The following is a 15,948-nucleotide window of genomic DNA, read 5'->3' as shown; positions in this document are numbered from 1 at the left end:
GTTCCCTTCCAAAAAAAAGTCAGAAAAGCATGTAAAATTAACAAGTAATTCAAGTTAAAAAATATCTTTAGAAAAATAAAAGTCTCTTGCATCTGTGTAGGGCTGGACAATGGAAAAGATAACATTTGAGAGGTTTTTTTTTCTGTGTTCTTGTGCAAACATACATCCAGTGTAACACACAGCATATAATTACTGTTTATACATATGTCCCTACCATTACACCTTAATTTCCTTGTGCAGAAGTATTCTATAAGTTGAAAAATAGTTTGGGGAATCATTAGATTTAAATATAAATAAATCCAGGGGCACCTGGGTGTCTCAGTAGTTCAGCTTCTGCCTTTGGCTCAGGGCATGATCCCAGAGTCCAGGGATCAAGTACCTCATTGGGTTCCCTTCTGGGACTCTGCTTCTCCCTCTATGTCTCTCATAAATAAATAAATAAAATATTAAAAATTAATAATAAATAAATATTCATAAAAAAGAATTGACACTGGGTTTCAAATATGTGGGTAGACATTTGTCTACCTATTGAATATCTTAAGAGAGCTGTAAAGAAGAGTTCCAGTGTAAAGTCAGCAGTATGTTGCCTGCGGGAGGCATCTGTGTGGCCTTATCCATTAAGACCCAGAACTCAGCTGGGTTTTTGCTTAGGAGGAAATGCAGCTACTTTGTGGCTACACAGACAACAACATTCTTTACCATTTAAAGGATGCTCAGGAGGCTTTCAGCGGAGGTGGTTTATCATTAGCATTAGTAATCCTTAATGCGTGCCTGCTAACTCCCCGAAATAGTTGAAGAGCTCATACTATCTCCAAAGGCCTATGTGAAATGTTTAAGAGCACATTTTAGATTCAGACCAATCTAGGTTCAAATTTCAGTATGTACTGGCTACATGACCTTGGGGCTGGGGAGGGTTTTTGCATGGGAAGCTGGGTCTAGCATACAGTGGTACTCAATAAAAATAACACTTCCATGGTAATCATTGGAAAATTAGGGCAAAGTTCTCAATTTTTGATGACTCAGAAATGCCAAGGAAATTTGAAAAAGAAGACAAGATAGGTATAATTATTTTATTTGAATGATTATTCTAAAATTGCTTTCATTGGTCACCGTAATAGTGTAATGATCATTCAGCCCCCTGCCTTCATTTCCCCACTGGGAAGCTGATACCATGAGGGGTCACTGAGAGGCTTTCCCAGAATGGCATGGTGACTGCATGTAAGAGGAGGCATTAGGACTTAGTCTTCCAGCCTCTGTTGTAGAACTCCTGATACATGGCACCAAATCCCAAAGCCCGGATAGATGGTAGCAGAGCAGCTATCTACTTTAAACAGTCCATTAGAACAAAGACCCTTAAAAACAGATTAAAAATACAATCTTTTTATTCTATGGGCCACTATCAGTGTACCTGAGAGCAGCATTCTGGACCTGAAGTGCCTAAAATTTTGTACAGGGCCACTGACTGTAATGGCCTCAAGAGGCTGATCTCTTGACTTTGTCTATCTAGGCCAACTATTTTTATAAAATTTATTAGTGAGCAATGATTCTGCATCATCATGCTCAGTAAAGTGGTGGAAAAATGTTCACCCAGTTCATTCCAAGATTAAGACTGCATTCCCTCCTCCCCAGACAGAAAAAAATCTGATATCTGTATACTTGTTAGCTTATGAAAGGTCTTCTCTGGGGGAGGGAGCAAAATAACTGGTCAACTTTTATTCTCCTCTTTTAATGCCTTTCCTACTAAGTGTGTGTATGTGTGTATATGTGTGCATGTGTGTTCATTCACATACATGTCAAGATTCTCTTTTCAACATTGCAGTAGGTATTTGGGGACTAAAATAGAAGGGAAAAACCTCCAACCCCTATGAACTAAAAACCTCATAAAGAAACACATATGTCCACAAAAAGTTTTGTTCAAACATGTTTATAGCACTTTATTGATAATAGCCTTGAATTGGAAATTTTCAGGTGTCTGTCAATAGACTATATAAACTGTGACATATCATATTCTTATAACAGAATATTACTCAGCAACAAAAGGACAAATCACTGGTATATGGAGAAGAATAGATGAATCTTAAAAACTGTGAGGAGAGGGCAGTCCAGGTGGCTCAGGGGTTTAGCACTGCCTTCAGTCCAGGGCATGATCCTGGAGACCCAGCATCAAGTCCCACGTCGGGCTCCCTGCATGCTTCTCCTTCTGCCTGTGTCTCTGCTTCTCTCTCTCTCTCTCTCTCTCTCTGTCTGTCTCTCATGAATTAAAACAAAACAAAACAAAAAACTGTGAGGAGAAAAAAAAAACCTTTACACAACAGAGTACAAATATAATGCCTCTTTATTTGAAGTTCTAGAATAAGTAGAATGAATCTGTGATGAACAAACTGTCAGAACTGAGTAGCCTGTGTGTGTGTGTGTGTGTGCAAAACAGGGAAGCATTGACTGGGGAGAGACAGGAAGTAAGTATGGAAGGTAAAGATAGTGTCCTATATATTGGTTGTCCAGATGTACTTATTAATCAAACCTCAGTGAATTTACACTTGAGATTTGTATACTTGAATGTACATAAAATTTATATTGAAAGAAAAGAATCTAGTTAAAGTGAAAAGAACTCTAATTAAAAGTTGCATGGTGGGGTGGGGGAGTGTAGGGGAAGAGTAAAAATACCTGCAGTTTATTTTGAAATGTGTCCAAACTTTAACATATTGGTAGATATATAGAGAGACACAAAGTTGTACAGATACCTAAGAGAATGTCTAGTGGAATCTTAGGTGGTAGGTATACAGATTTTCATGGTAAGTTTTACTGGTTTGTTGTATGTTTGAAATTTTTCATAATAAAATGTTGCAAAAACCCAATGAATTTAAGGAATTTACATGGAATGAGCCTTATCATCATCATCACTATCATCACTACTATATCCAAATATTCAATTCATAGGGATTCTACTTTGGCTCAGGCACATTCAAAATATTTATGACCCAAAAATGAATCTCGGGGTGTAGATAGTATTTCCTCTTTTTAAAAAAATTATTTATTTATTAATGAGAGACACAGAGAGATGGAGAGGCAGAGACAGAGGCAGAGGGAGAAGCAGGCTCCATGCAGGGAGCCCAATGTGGGATTCAATCCCAGGACCCCGGGATCACACCTTGAGCCAAAGGCAGACACTTTAACCGCTGAGCCACTGAGGTGTCCCAATATCTCTAATTCACATAGAAGGGAAATTGATCTGCTTCAAGTCACCAGCTAATAAATGGCTGACCTAGAGCTTATATCCTATGCCAGGTTTGTTGTATTTGTTTCTTTGCTTATTGCTTTTGCTCTCAGTGGGACTGTCCTACTTCCCCAGCTTGGGTCAAAAAACAACTGAAATATAGTGCATGCTTCTACAGACTCAAGTTTGGAGTCTTGTTCTGATTATAGGTTACATTGGGTAAACAGAAAAAGGAATAATCAACTTGAATAATAATTCCATGGAGACATATGGATAATTTAGGACACAGAGGTAATTTGAAGTGGAAATTCACATGACTGATGTTGTTTATTCTGCAAATTGCTCTCAAAGTATGAAGTCAACCATAGGACAGGAGCTACTGGTCTGAGTTTGAGATGCACAGGAAGACTGTTCGTCAAAGATAACTAGGATATCTTGGAATTACCCACCTGACTACAGGAATAGAGACCCTGCCACTTTTATAGAAACCTTTGATGATACATTTGCTCCTTTGTTAGGCTGACAGATGAAAGATGTGTAAGGGTGCTCTGGATCATGAGTTATATCTTTGATTGCTTGCCAGTTATCTTGGAAGGCAAATTTGCCCAGTGACTTCATGCTTGGTGGCTTCATTTCCCAATTGCTTTAGGTTCTATGAACCTAGAATGCAATGAGTTATTGTCCAAGTGTCTTGAGGAAAAATCAGCATATACCTGGGATAGCTCAAAGAGAATGAGGAGCAGTGTCCTGAACTAGAAATTTTGCTAAGTGTCACTGGGACCTGGAAATTTGCTCAGTTGATATTAAAAAGGCCAATACTCAGAGTGGTGAGTACTGTGAAGTCTTAAATATCATTCCTACTTGTGCAAAGACACTATTTGGTACTGAGGCAGAGACTGATTAAGACTCAAGCACTGGGACACCTGGGTGTCTCAGCGGTTGAGCATCTGCCTTTGGTTCAAGGTGTGATCCCAGGGTCCCAGATCAAATCCCACATTGGGCTTCTTGTGAGGAGCCTACTTCTCCCTCTGCCTGTGTCTCTGCCTCTCTCTGTGTGTCTCTCCTGAATAAATAAATAAAATCTTAAAAAAAAAAAGACTCAGGAACTGGACTCATAACGGTTATACTTAATGCAAGTAGACTATTCCCCAGAATAAGATGGCATAGGTGGTCTCAGATGCTGCTTCTTTGCATTCAGCTAGAATTGGATCAACTCAGTGAATCAACACTGTTGATGTCATGGTCTTGAGCCCTCTGTCTGCATGCTGATGACATTGTAAGAGGGCCAGACCTCCTTATCAGAGCTGCCAGCAAGATATTTATTGTAACCAAATTGAAAATAATAGCAGTAATACAGTGAATTTTTTGGGTAGAAATACTCAGAACCTTTGATCTGGTCCAATCTCTTTTCAGGAAATTGACAGCCTGAAAAATGACACTATAATTTGATGAAGAATGAAGTTATGAACTCAGATATACTGAGTCCTAGTATATTTCTCTATAATTAAGATATTTTTTAGGGGTGACTGGGTGGCTCAGTCAGTTAAGCACCTGCCTTCAGCTCAGGTCATGATATCAGGGTCCTGAGATAGTGCCCCATGTCAGGAAGGGGGGGTGGTGTTCCTTGCTCAGCGGGTAGTCTGCTACTCCCTCATCCTCTACTCCTCCCACTGCTTGTGCTTTCTTTTTCTCTCTCTCAAATAAATAAGATCTTTAAAATAATATTTTATATTTATGTTTCTTTTTTCATATGGAAAACATGCTATGCAAGTCACCAAGGGGTTTTGTTTGAGATTGAATCATTTTATCTACAGGATGTGACTTCAGCTTCTGGTCATGATGCAACAAAAGAAACTAGATTTACCCTCCCTCAGCTAAAAAAACAAAACAAAAAATAACCTATATATATAAAACAGTGTTTTTTGGGGTATTAGACAACGGTGCTACACTACAATCCCAGAGAAAAGGGGTATAAATGTGTAGGATTTGTGATGGTTCCAGCTTACTCTCTGGAGAATTTCCAGTCCATGGCCTGGGGATGGGGAGACCCAGCAAAGCCTGATGACTTCTCTTATTCAAGGAAAGAGTAAGGAAGCCAAGGTAGCCATAATTTGTGTGTGCTGAAGGGGCAGTATACAGAGGAAAGACCTATAGAGCTAGAAAGAGAGGAGAATGTACCAAGAAACTGACAAGATTAGGAAAGAACTACCAGAAGAAGCAGGTGGAATGAAGTTCATACAGAGCCAGAAATAGTTCAAGTTTCCACAAGACAATAAGGAAAGATTTCCTAATACAAAGGTTAGAATCCTTGGAGGGTTTAATCCCAGATGAGCGATCATTCTGTATCAACCCAACAAAGCTTAAGAACAACCTTCAAGAGAATCAAACTATTTCCAAGCAAACTTAAATGCATTGCAGAAAAAAGCCCCTAGATATTTAAAGGAATAATCATTTTAAAAAATTCAACATAGAATTTACTTTATATGGCATTTAATCAAGATTTACAAGGCAGGCAGGGAAGTAGGAAAAAAGACCCATGATTGATAGAAAAATTAATAAATAGAAAAAAACCAGAAGCAAAACAAATGATAAGACTTAGTAGACAAGGAAGATAAATAATATTATGAATATACTCTCTACATTTAACAAAGAAGAGAGAATGAGTAGATAAGAAAAATAAAAGATATTCAAAGAACCAATATGAAGATTTTCAAAACGAAAAATGTCTGTTAAAAAACATATTGGATAGAATTAACAGCAGATAAATATTGCAGGGAAAAATTAATTAACCTGACCATATAGAAATAGAAACTATTCAAAATGAAAAACAAACACAATAGAAGCCTAGAGAGAGAAAAATGAGCAGAGCATTTGTGAGCTCTGGGACAACATTATGTGGCGCCACACACACACATGCACACACATTGTGTGTCTATTATTATATATGTATCCTATATACAAGTATATTAGGTATAAACATCCATAGTTTTCAAAAATGAGGGGTGCCTGGGTGGCTCAGTGATTGAGCATCTGCCTTCAGCCCAGGGCGTGATCCTGGGATCCTGGAATCAAATCCCACATCGGGCTCCCTGCATGGAGCCTGCTTCTCCCTCTGCCTATGTCTCTGCCTCTCTCTCTCATGAATAAATAAATAAAATATTTTTTTAAAAAATGAAAAAATGGGGTCATAATATTAGAAGAAATGATGATTGAAATTTTTTTATCATAGCCAAATTCAATGAGAACCATAAACTTGCAGGTTCAAGAATCCTAAACATATTTTTCATCACACATTTATTGTGTGTGGCAACTAGGTGTAGTAGGCAGTCTCTAAATTTATACTCCTGGTCTCATGGTGTTCATGTTCTTGTGTGATCCCCTCTCCCTGCGTATGTGATGAATTTGTTGGTTATCTAATAAATAGAATATGGAAGAAATGAGAAGATGTCATTTCCAAGATTGAGTTACAAAAAGATCGTGGCTCCATCTTGGTCTCTTTCTTTCTCTCTTTGGTCACCAGTAGCCATAATAACATGGGGACACATAGGCCACCTGTGGAGTAGCCCATATGGTGAGGAAATATGGTCTTCCAATAACTGTTTGAGTGAGTTCTGAAGCACATTCACCAGCCCATTTAAGCCTTGAGATGACTACAACCTCATGAGGGATGCTGAGTCAGAAACATCCATCCTAGCCACAACTGGGTTCCTGCCCCATAGAAACTCTGATATCATAAATTCTTGTTGCTTTGAACCATTTGGTTTTTAAATAATTTGTTACATATCAATAGGTAATTAACACATTGAGTATATGTATTAATCTAAAATCAAATTTTAGTATTCCATAGTTTATCCTTGAATTGAAGTTTTCCAGAAATATTCACAAAACAAATGAATGTATGAAAGATAAGACAGGTACCCAAATCACTGTGCCCTAAAGACAAAAGCAATGTTCTTGATTAAAGAACATAGGATTGGTAAGGATATTACTGTGAGAGTTCTTGGGAGGAGGGATTGTTTCTGGTTGAGAAAAGAGAGCATTCTTTCAGTAAGACTTGGACCCTAAGGGGACAGAATTTGATTACATTTTGCTGACAACAAATCTAGGCACTTGGAGTAAGAGATTCATTTGGAAGGGAAACCAAGACACATGTATGGGAAACCATGAACAGAATGGAGCATGAGGAAACAAGAGAAAAATATTGATGGAATAAAAGCTACTCTTTGTAGGTAGATCATCATAACTTCTGTTTTAGAGATACTGCATATTAACACAAAATATTAATTCTTGCAATTAACTTCTATCTTAATACCTTCCTAATCACATTGAGTGTATGGTATCTATCTGAGTTGAATTTCCAAGCATGAGCTAATAAGTTTTTTTATTCTCAGAGAATAATAGTCAGATAAGGCACAATGGTAAACTACTAATCTTATCATTAAGCAGAGCATTTCTGTGTTTCAAAAAGCTGCAGTAACAGCTACACCTCGAGAGAGGTGTGATCACAAGGAAGAAAAATCCATTTTCTTGTCTAACTTACACCTACACGTAGAATGAACTTTGATTATATTGGGCCCGTTTGACTTATTGTCTATGTTGTTTATCGTCACACTTTTTCTTGTCCTGATGGTTTATAGCAGTTTTTCCTCACCAATTTAAATTCTAGCTTGCTTCTTCATACTGTTCATTGATCACTTTCTCATTTTTAATTTCTGCCCTTTAAAGTCCAGTCACACTTTTCATGGTGCTAATTCCATCCTTTGTTCTTCTACCACGTTTCATCATTAAGTGACCATGGAAGCTTTTAGTTTGTTGGGGACACAAGCTTCCTTGAGCATACCTGGCTAAAACATGTGCTTCAGAGGTCTACATTGAGCAGGAAACAGCACAATGACCCCACAGGCATTTTAAAGATTTTATTTATTTATTTATTTATTTATTTATTTATTTATTTATTTAACAGAGAGAGAGAGAGAGAGAGAGAAAGAGTACATGTACAGGTAGTGGGGAGTAAGAGAGGGAAAAAGTCTCAAGCAGACTGCACTGAACTGGAAGCCGGACTTGGGGCAAGATCTCCCAACACTGAGACCAGGAAATAGCAGAAACCAAGAATTGGATGCTTAACTGACTGGGCCACCCAGGCGCCCTCCACCCCCAACCCCACACAGGCATTTTAAATGCTGGTCCTCTGAGCCTACTCCTTCTGACTTTAATTTAACAAAATTGACATTTATGCTATATACCAAATTATAGTTTGTTCAGGTGAAATCACATGATGTTAGGACTGGCTTGGTTCTTAAGAGAAGTGATTAGTTTTTGAGGAAGAAAGGTAGAGCCTATAAGCAATGAGGCATTATAGACACAAAACTTAACAAAGGCCCAGAATGTTGTAATCTCTTCATACTGTTCATTGTATAGGCATATAGCTTGGATTCCTGCCTTAGTTTTACAGAATTCCTGAGCATGTCTTACAATGAATGTGTGTAGTAAATATCATACTCAGTTTGATATATAAGGCTGGGATTTTCAAATGAGAGTTACTGAAGTGGATCCCTTTTGCAAATTCATCCAGCAGGGTCCAGTTTCACCAAAACCCACCAGGAATAAGGAGATAGGTCACAAACTCATTTGGAGGGTAGGTGCAAAGATCATTGTAAAAAGTTCAAAAGTATAGCCAATTTGTCTGACATTGAGAGAATTAGCTGAGAGACTCTCTTTCCTTTATGATCTAAAATATAGTTTGGGGGCAGCCCCGGTGGCGTAGCGGTTTAGCGCCGTCTGCAGCCCAGGGCGTGATCCTGGAGATCCTGGATCGAGTCCCACATCAGGCTCTCTGCATGGAGCCTGCTTCTCCCTCTGCCTGTGTCTCTGCCTCTCTCTCTGTGTGTCTCTATGAGTAAATAAATAAAATCTTTAAAAAAATATATAGTTTGGGGGTACCTAGGTGGCTCAGTTGGTTAAGCATCTATCTTCAGCTCAGGTTATGACTCCAGAGTCCTGGGAACAGCAAAGGTTTGGGCTCCCTGCTCAGTGGGGAGTCTGCTTCTTCTTCTCCCTCTACCCCTTCTCCTGTTTGTGCTCTCTTTTTCTCTCTCAATTAAATAAATAAAATCTTAATATATATATATATATTTAATTTCATTGAAAAGATTTTTATCTTTTCCATTCTTTATTTTAAAATTAGCCTAATAGGAAGTTCAAACTTAGAAGGAAAGTTCTTTTTTTAAGAGTAAGCCCTTAACAGAATGTATAATTTTTGAATATGGTTAGGTGTTCCCTAATAAGAAAAAAAAGTTGAGCACATATATAATGGAACTTAAGAAATTCATTTAGTGTTAAGGCCAAATTTCTTACTATTTTATTCTTTATATTGGGCCCAGATTTTCTCAGGACGATACAATAGTCACTATAAATATGACCTAAAAAAATCAGTAAAGCAGGTAATTGTTTACCTAGTCAGCTTGAAAATATTATTCTTATGCACTTAATAAAGCCCAATGTATTTCCTGACTACTTTTCCATCCACTAATTAGTGATTCTGTATTTTCTTTGTAGGTCATCATTACAGCCATTAATTAGAGGCTGGATAAATAAAAACCTATCTAAATTATATATTCCAGCACTCACAAACATAGCCTGGAGACTTCGAGTCCAAAATTTGTTAATGCCCTCAACGAAAAGTATTAATATTTCTTTCTACATATCTGTATTTTATTTTTTCTGATTACTTGAGTAAACAATCGTGGAAATATTGGTAGACAGGTCTTGCTTCATTTCCTGAATGGTCTGCCAGTTGAGAGTGTGTTCCATGCAGTGGTGTGTGCTAAGATTCACTCAGGAGGATCTCCTCTCTCAGCACTTGGGCCTGTCATTGTGTCTACTAATTCCCTGTGTATTTTCTCCCCGGGTTCTTGCACCTGACTCTCTACTTTACTTGGAGGACCCTATAGGTGCTGCTACTAGACTCTCATTCTTCTCACATGCTATTGTGCTTATTTGTTTCAATGGTTTTCCTCTTCAACAAACTGTTAGCCCAGGGGCATGAGGAGCAATAATATCTTATTTATATAGATCCATAGCGTTTACTTTGGAGCTCGACACATCCTTAGTCAGGGGTTATGAACAGTCACATGACTTCTAGCCACCTGCATTACCTGGCCAACACAGAGTTAATAAATGAACTTGAATGCCTTTAGGTGGGCCTGACCTCTGCAGTTTGTGAAAGTCTCTATTTTTTTTTGGATGTGCCTAGTCACACATTTATTTCACCAGCCTGGCTCCTGTGTACATCCTTGTTTGTGGCCCTCATGGTAGCTACTCAAACTATGTAAGTTATATAGGCGAATGTGTCAATGAATGTACATCTAAAATTATTATTCGAATAATCTGGCCCTGAAAATTCCTTTGGTTCCATCTCAGACTTACAACAGGAAAGGTGAAAAAATATGACTTTGTTACACAATGTACAAAAAAGCACTGCAGAGGTAGGCCACTCTGAGCATTTTAGTAGTCAAATTAGAGAGGAAAACCAACTGGGTGGTGCTATTTGTAGAATTCAGGGGATGCAAATAAACCAAGTGTGTGGAAAAGCCTAGGTTTGCATTCTGGAGATGACTGACAACTTCTGTCTTGGATCATCTTAAAATAAGAACCAGGATTTTTTTCTTTTTAAGATTTTATTTATCCATTCATGAGAGACACAGGAGAGAGGCAGAGACACAAGCAGAGGGAGAAGCAGGCTCTCTGCAAGGTGCCTGATGCGAGACTCCATCCTGGACCCAGGGATCATGCCCTGAGCTGAAGACAGATGCTCAACTGCTGAGCCACCCAGGAGTCCCAAGCACCAGGATTTTAAGAACAATTACCTTGGCCAACATTCCAAGTGCAAATTCAACAACCCATTTCTCAAGCCTGATTCTAAGGTCCTCCAAACTAGGGCCAATGACAGTACACTAGAGAACAATCCAACAAAGTGATTCTGTGTGGGGCCAGAGCAGTGCTGTACTGTATGAAATGATCTCTTGGTCTGATTTAATCTGGGGGAAAGCTTAAGCAATGAGCTCACTGGATGGAATTTGCATCACCCGACATAAAAATGTTGGTATCGAGGGAGTAATCTTGAAGCAAAGATAAGCTTCACCTGAAAAAGTAAATTTGGGTCTGTTTTAATTATCTGATAAATGGGGGACTATGGCTCTAAGATTTACCCTACTATGTCTCCAATAATTTTAACTTTCTAAAAGCAACTATTACCAGATATTCATCTTGGCCATAAAAATTCTCCCCCTTGAAAACTATAATATCTATGAAAATGTAACTTTGAGCAACTTATTACTTGTGAACATTTCCAGCTAATTCGCTTTGTTAAAAATACGTCTGGGTATTTGAAATAATTTGTTACATAGGCTTATCATTAATAAGACAATTAAATGTTGGTGTTGGTTGGTTTCAAAGAAAGATTTTATAATAAGTCTTCCTCTGAGTAATTAAAAAGTAAGACTCCTTTTCTGTTAGGACCACTCCTTTGTTTAAGAAACTGAAACCTGGGGATCCCTGGATGGCTCAGCAGTTCACTGCCTGCCTTCAGCCCATGGCGTGGTCCTGGAGTCCCGGGATCGAGTCCCATGTCGGGCTCCTACATGGAGCCTGCCTCTCTCTGTTTCTCATGAATATATAAAAAAGTCTTTAAAAAAATAAACTGAAACCCTATCAACCACTGTTTTACCCCCTTTTCATTTCTTACCAACTGCAGGAAAATATGTAGCTAGTTAAGTAGCAGAACTAAGTCTGGAGTGAGTTACCAAGTGTTGTCTCTCTACAACTGTCACTATAAAAAGGGGATATGTTTTCTATAAACTGTCATGACAATTATATGATAGGAAGAAACCAAACAAATACAAAAACAAAGATGATTTGAACTAACAATAAAAGGGATGCCATTTTCTCAAGGCCATGTAGCAAAGTGCATATGCTTCCTTCTGGCACAGGCTAAACACCTGCCACTTGGATAGTAGATTACATTTTGCCTTAACCATGATGTAGATTTCACCTCTTGGAAGGTCTAGGTCTAGATATTTCTATTTCTATTGTTTTTCTACTTCAGCTTTTCTTTTGGCTCAGAAATGACAAGAAGCACCAATGCAGGAAAATGTGAGTGATGCTAGGTATGAAGCTTTTATGTCACTGCTAGCAGATAGTGCAAACCTTTTTCTTAGTCATTCAAGGAATTCGTACTCCTAAGATGAGCTCTGAGTCCTCCAAATAGAGCTGGACTGGACTGACCACATGGCCAGCTCTGGTGGAATGGTATAAGGAGTCCTGTTGTGATTCCCCAGGAGCAGAGAAGAGTTGGGGCTCTAGATCCTGTGTTTTTACAGACAGGATCTTCTCTTTTAGAAAAAGCTCTTTTAACTCCATGGGCAGAGATTCTCGGCAACTCTGAACTTGTCCTATTTAAATTACTGTTGCTCATTCAAACAGGCACAGTGACATTGCTAACATACCTCCACTGCAGCACTTCTGAAATATGACAGGCAGCATCAGCTGTGGTGGCAAAGGAGCACATGGGATCTGTAGAAGACACATCTTCCATTCAAAATGGAAAAGAAAGGTGAAATTATTACATCACCATGCAGCCAAGCATATGCTGTCTAGCATCTAAAAGCAATTAGATGCTTTTCCCTTCCTTGCTTTGACCTTCCTGAATGGTCTCCTGCCAGTTGAGAGTGTGTTAGGCACTCTCAGGTAGGCACTCTAATCTAAATGTGGACAGTGAGAAATCCCCACCTCAAAGATCATATCCACAATAGAGTTGTTTTTTTTTTCCAGAGGCCACGTATTTTGATGCTCATGTGAATTAAGAAGGCAAAACAGAGAAATGGGGAGATTTTAATTTTTTTTTTAAAGTAACAATTCCAACAGCATGGACTGTGCCTATAAACTCGGTCCAAAACTTATTTACATCAGGAAATTCAATGTTAGGGCAGCCCTGGTGGCTCAGTGGTTTGGCGCCGCCTTCAGTCCAGGGTGTGATCCTGGGGACCCGGGATCAAGTCTCATGTCGGGCTCCCAGCATGGACCCGCTTCTCCCTCTGCCTGTGTCTCTGCGTCTCTCTGTGTCTCTCGTGAATAAATAACTAAAAACTAAACTAAACTAAAAAAAAAAAAGTAATTCAATGTTAAAACAGCATATTGAAAATTTACCAGCCAAATACATGAGTCCAGCTGCTGTCCTAAGCGCTTCTAGTGGTTACATAGTGAAGTCAAGTTGGTTAAAGCAATGATGTTATTTCCTGGATGGAACATGCTAGAAAGACGCAGGCGATATATTTGGACAAGTAAAACACACACACATACACACAAACCTTCAAGGAAGCTTTACAGAGGAAGGGATTGTGGTGAGAGATGAGGAGGTGTGACCTTAGATTTGTCTCTTTAGATGTTTCACTTTCTGCAGCATTTAATGATTGAAAATGCTGTTAGTCATTTTTTTCAACTTGTGGTTGGGCTTTAGGAACCACAGAACAGGAACCCCGCTGTGGCGGGAGTTGGATGTAAAAAGCTTTTTTGTGTGTGGGTTCAGTTACTATTTTAATTGTTGTATTAAGTGGCAGTGGGCTTCCAAGATATGGTTGTTATTTCTCCTATTTACTGATCTTTCCTTCCTTCGTGTATCTTTTATTTTCCCTCTGGTTTCCTTCCTTCTCTAAGGCTAGAAATGCAGCCTGCAGGGAGACCCCGGTGGAAAAAGCCTACATTTGCCATAGGCCTCAGGTGACTCTGCTTTGACGCTGCTTGTTTCATAATCGTCAGCCGTGTTATTTCATGGTTCTTTATTATTTTTTAAAGGTCTTATTTATTTTTTTATTCATGAGGGACCCAGAGAGAGAGAGAGACAGAGGCAGAGACATAGGCAGAGGGAGAAGCAGGCTCCCTGCAGGGAGCCTGTTGTGGGACTTGATCCCAGGATCTTGGGATCACAGCCTGAGCCAAAGGCAGATGCTCAAGCGCTGAGCCACCCTGGTGCCCCAGTTTCTTGGTTCTGAGGCTCATTTTCCTCATCTTAAACCATGGATATTATAAACTGTTTCACAGATTTGTGAAAATTAAATGTGATCCCGTGTTAGATGCTGAACCCAGAAATCAGTGAGCGGTTTTGTTCATTTACTGGAAGCTGCTACTCTAAGTATTCTTCTCATGAAAGTGGCAGCTTTGCCTCTGCCCAAGTTCTCATGTGTTCGAAATGTTTTTTTTTTTTTCCTGGTCCTCTCCATTTCTTACCATATCATTATTATCATTAGCCAACGTTTAATAAGTGCGGAGCATTGGCCTGGATACCGTGGTAAGTACTTTAGGAAAAGCATTTAATCATTTCTCAGAATCTATAGGATAGATAGCTATTATTTGAATCTCAATTTATTAAAGGCAAAGTGGAAGTTCAGAGGCATTAAGTGAACTCCCGGGTTTATACAATCAGTTGCCAAGCCAGGATTTGGTGAGGTCTTCCTGACCCCGGAGCCTATGCTCTAAACCACCAATGACATCCATTAAACTCTCCAGCTCAGAGGCCACCCACTCCCGCAACCGTAGGCCGCCAGGTGTGGCCCACACCCAGGTTAGCCGCTCTTACTCTTGTATCTAATTTCTACTGTTTCGTGGGGGTGGAGGAGTGTGTAGTCCTGACCTCCCGGGAGGCAGGGGTCACACCCTGCACAATCTCCTCCTAAACCACCCAGCGCCTCGCGGGGCGGACTCAGTACACAGTAGATTCCCACTCCTCCATCGAGGGTAAAAGCAACTGACCAGGCAGAGATCAAGAGTAAATAAAGTGCGAGAAGAGAACAGCAGGAAGAGGAGAGGGAGGGGGAAGGAAAGGAAGGCAAGGGCAGATATCCGCCCAACGCCTTAGTACTTAGTACCGGCCATCGGCCCCAGGCATCTCTGAGGGTCCCTGAGGGCGAGCAGGGGCGCGCCGGGCAGGGCACGGAGATCCGGCCTCATCTTCCCAGACCAGGAACCAAGGCTCCGCAAACGAAGAGCTCAGCGCGCTGGGGTGGGGCTGGGGGGGGGGGGGGGGGCGCCTGCACCCACGATCGCGCGCACGTGGCACGGGTTTACAGCGGTGCCTGATTCGGGCACCTCCCGCCGGGGCCACCTGGCTAGGACGCAGGCTGCGCTCTCCCCGCTGACCCCGAGGGCGCGGCGGTGCAAAGGGCCTGGTGTCGTGTGGGCCAAGACACAGCTCTCAGCAGTCGTCAGCTGGCAAGCCACACCTGTCCTCCTCGCTCACTTTGAACTCGGCTCCCAGGGTCCCCGCCAGCCCGCCGGGGCACGTCTTCCACCGTCCTCTTCTCGGGAGCCGAGCCGGACGAGGGGCTCGGGAGCCGGCAGCGGCCGCCGGGGAAGGCGCTGAGCGGGAGGCGGCTCTTAGAGGACCGCGGCCGCCTCCGCCCCCGGGAGGCGGGGCTGGGAGCGGGGCCCGAGGGAGCCGGGCGGCCCCGTCCCCGCCCCCGTCCCCGCCCCCGTCCCCGCCGCGTCCCGGCGGCTCCTGCGCGTGCGAGCCGCGGCCGCGGCGGGGCGGCAGGGGAGGGCCGCGCGCCGGACCCTCGGCAGCCCCGCGGGGCGCACGCTTGGACAGGTGAGGGCGGCGCCGGGCTCACCTGGCAGGTGCGCGCGGGAGGGGCGCGGGGGTCGCCGCCGGCTCCCCCCAGGACGGGCGTCTGCTCACCATCGAG

General features: G+C 41.3%; 1 protein-coding gene and 1 long non-coding RNA gene across 7 annotated transcripts in view; one reads left to right on the top strand and one right to left on the bottom strand.

Moving 5' to 3' along the window:
* Positions 1-8,212: 8,212 nt before the first annotated feature.
* LOC140595306 (uncharacterized) lies at positions 8,213-15,605 on the bottom strand. The gene is made up of 3 exons (XR_011996798.1): positions 15,504-15,605; positions 12,718-12,799; positions 8,213-9,104 (listed from the first exon to the last, which is right to left on the bottom strand). It is a non-coding gene; the product is annotated as an uncharacterized lncRNA (long non-coding RNA).
* A 136-nt stretch (positions 15,606-15,741) lies between these two features.
* The window catches only part of MCTP2 (multiple C2 and transmembrane domain containing 2), a 241,489-nt gene continuing 241,282 nt past the window's right edge, over positions 15,742-15,948 (top strand). For 2 of the 6 annotated variants that reach the window (XM_072737201.1, XM_072737200.1), the window contains exon 1: positions 15,742-15,851. The gene's annotated coding sequence lies outside the window, so the exon portion shown is untranslated. The other 4 variants (XM_072737205.1, XM_072737204.1, XM_072737203.1 and 1 more) reach the window with 2 other exon arrangements.

This window comes from Vulpes vulpes, chromosome 14, assembly GCF_048418805.1.
Source record: "Vulpes vulpes isolate BD-2025 chromosome 14, VulVul3, whole genome shotgun sequence".
NCBI lineage: Eukaryota > Metazoa > Chordata > Mammalia > Carnivora > Canidae > Vulpes > Vulpes vulpes.
The sequence above is the reverse complement of the archived record's forward strand: the minus strand, read 5'-3'. Positions and strand labels throughout refer to the sequence as shown.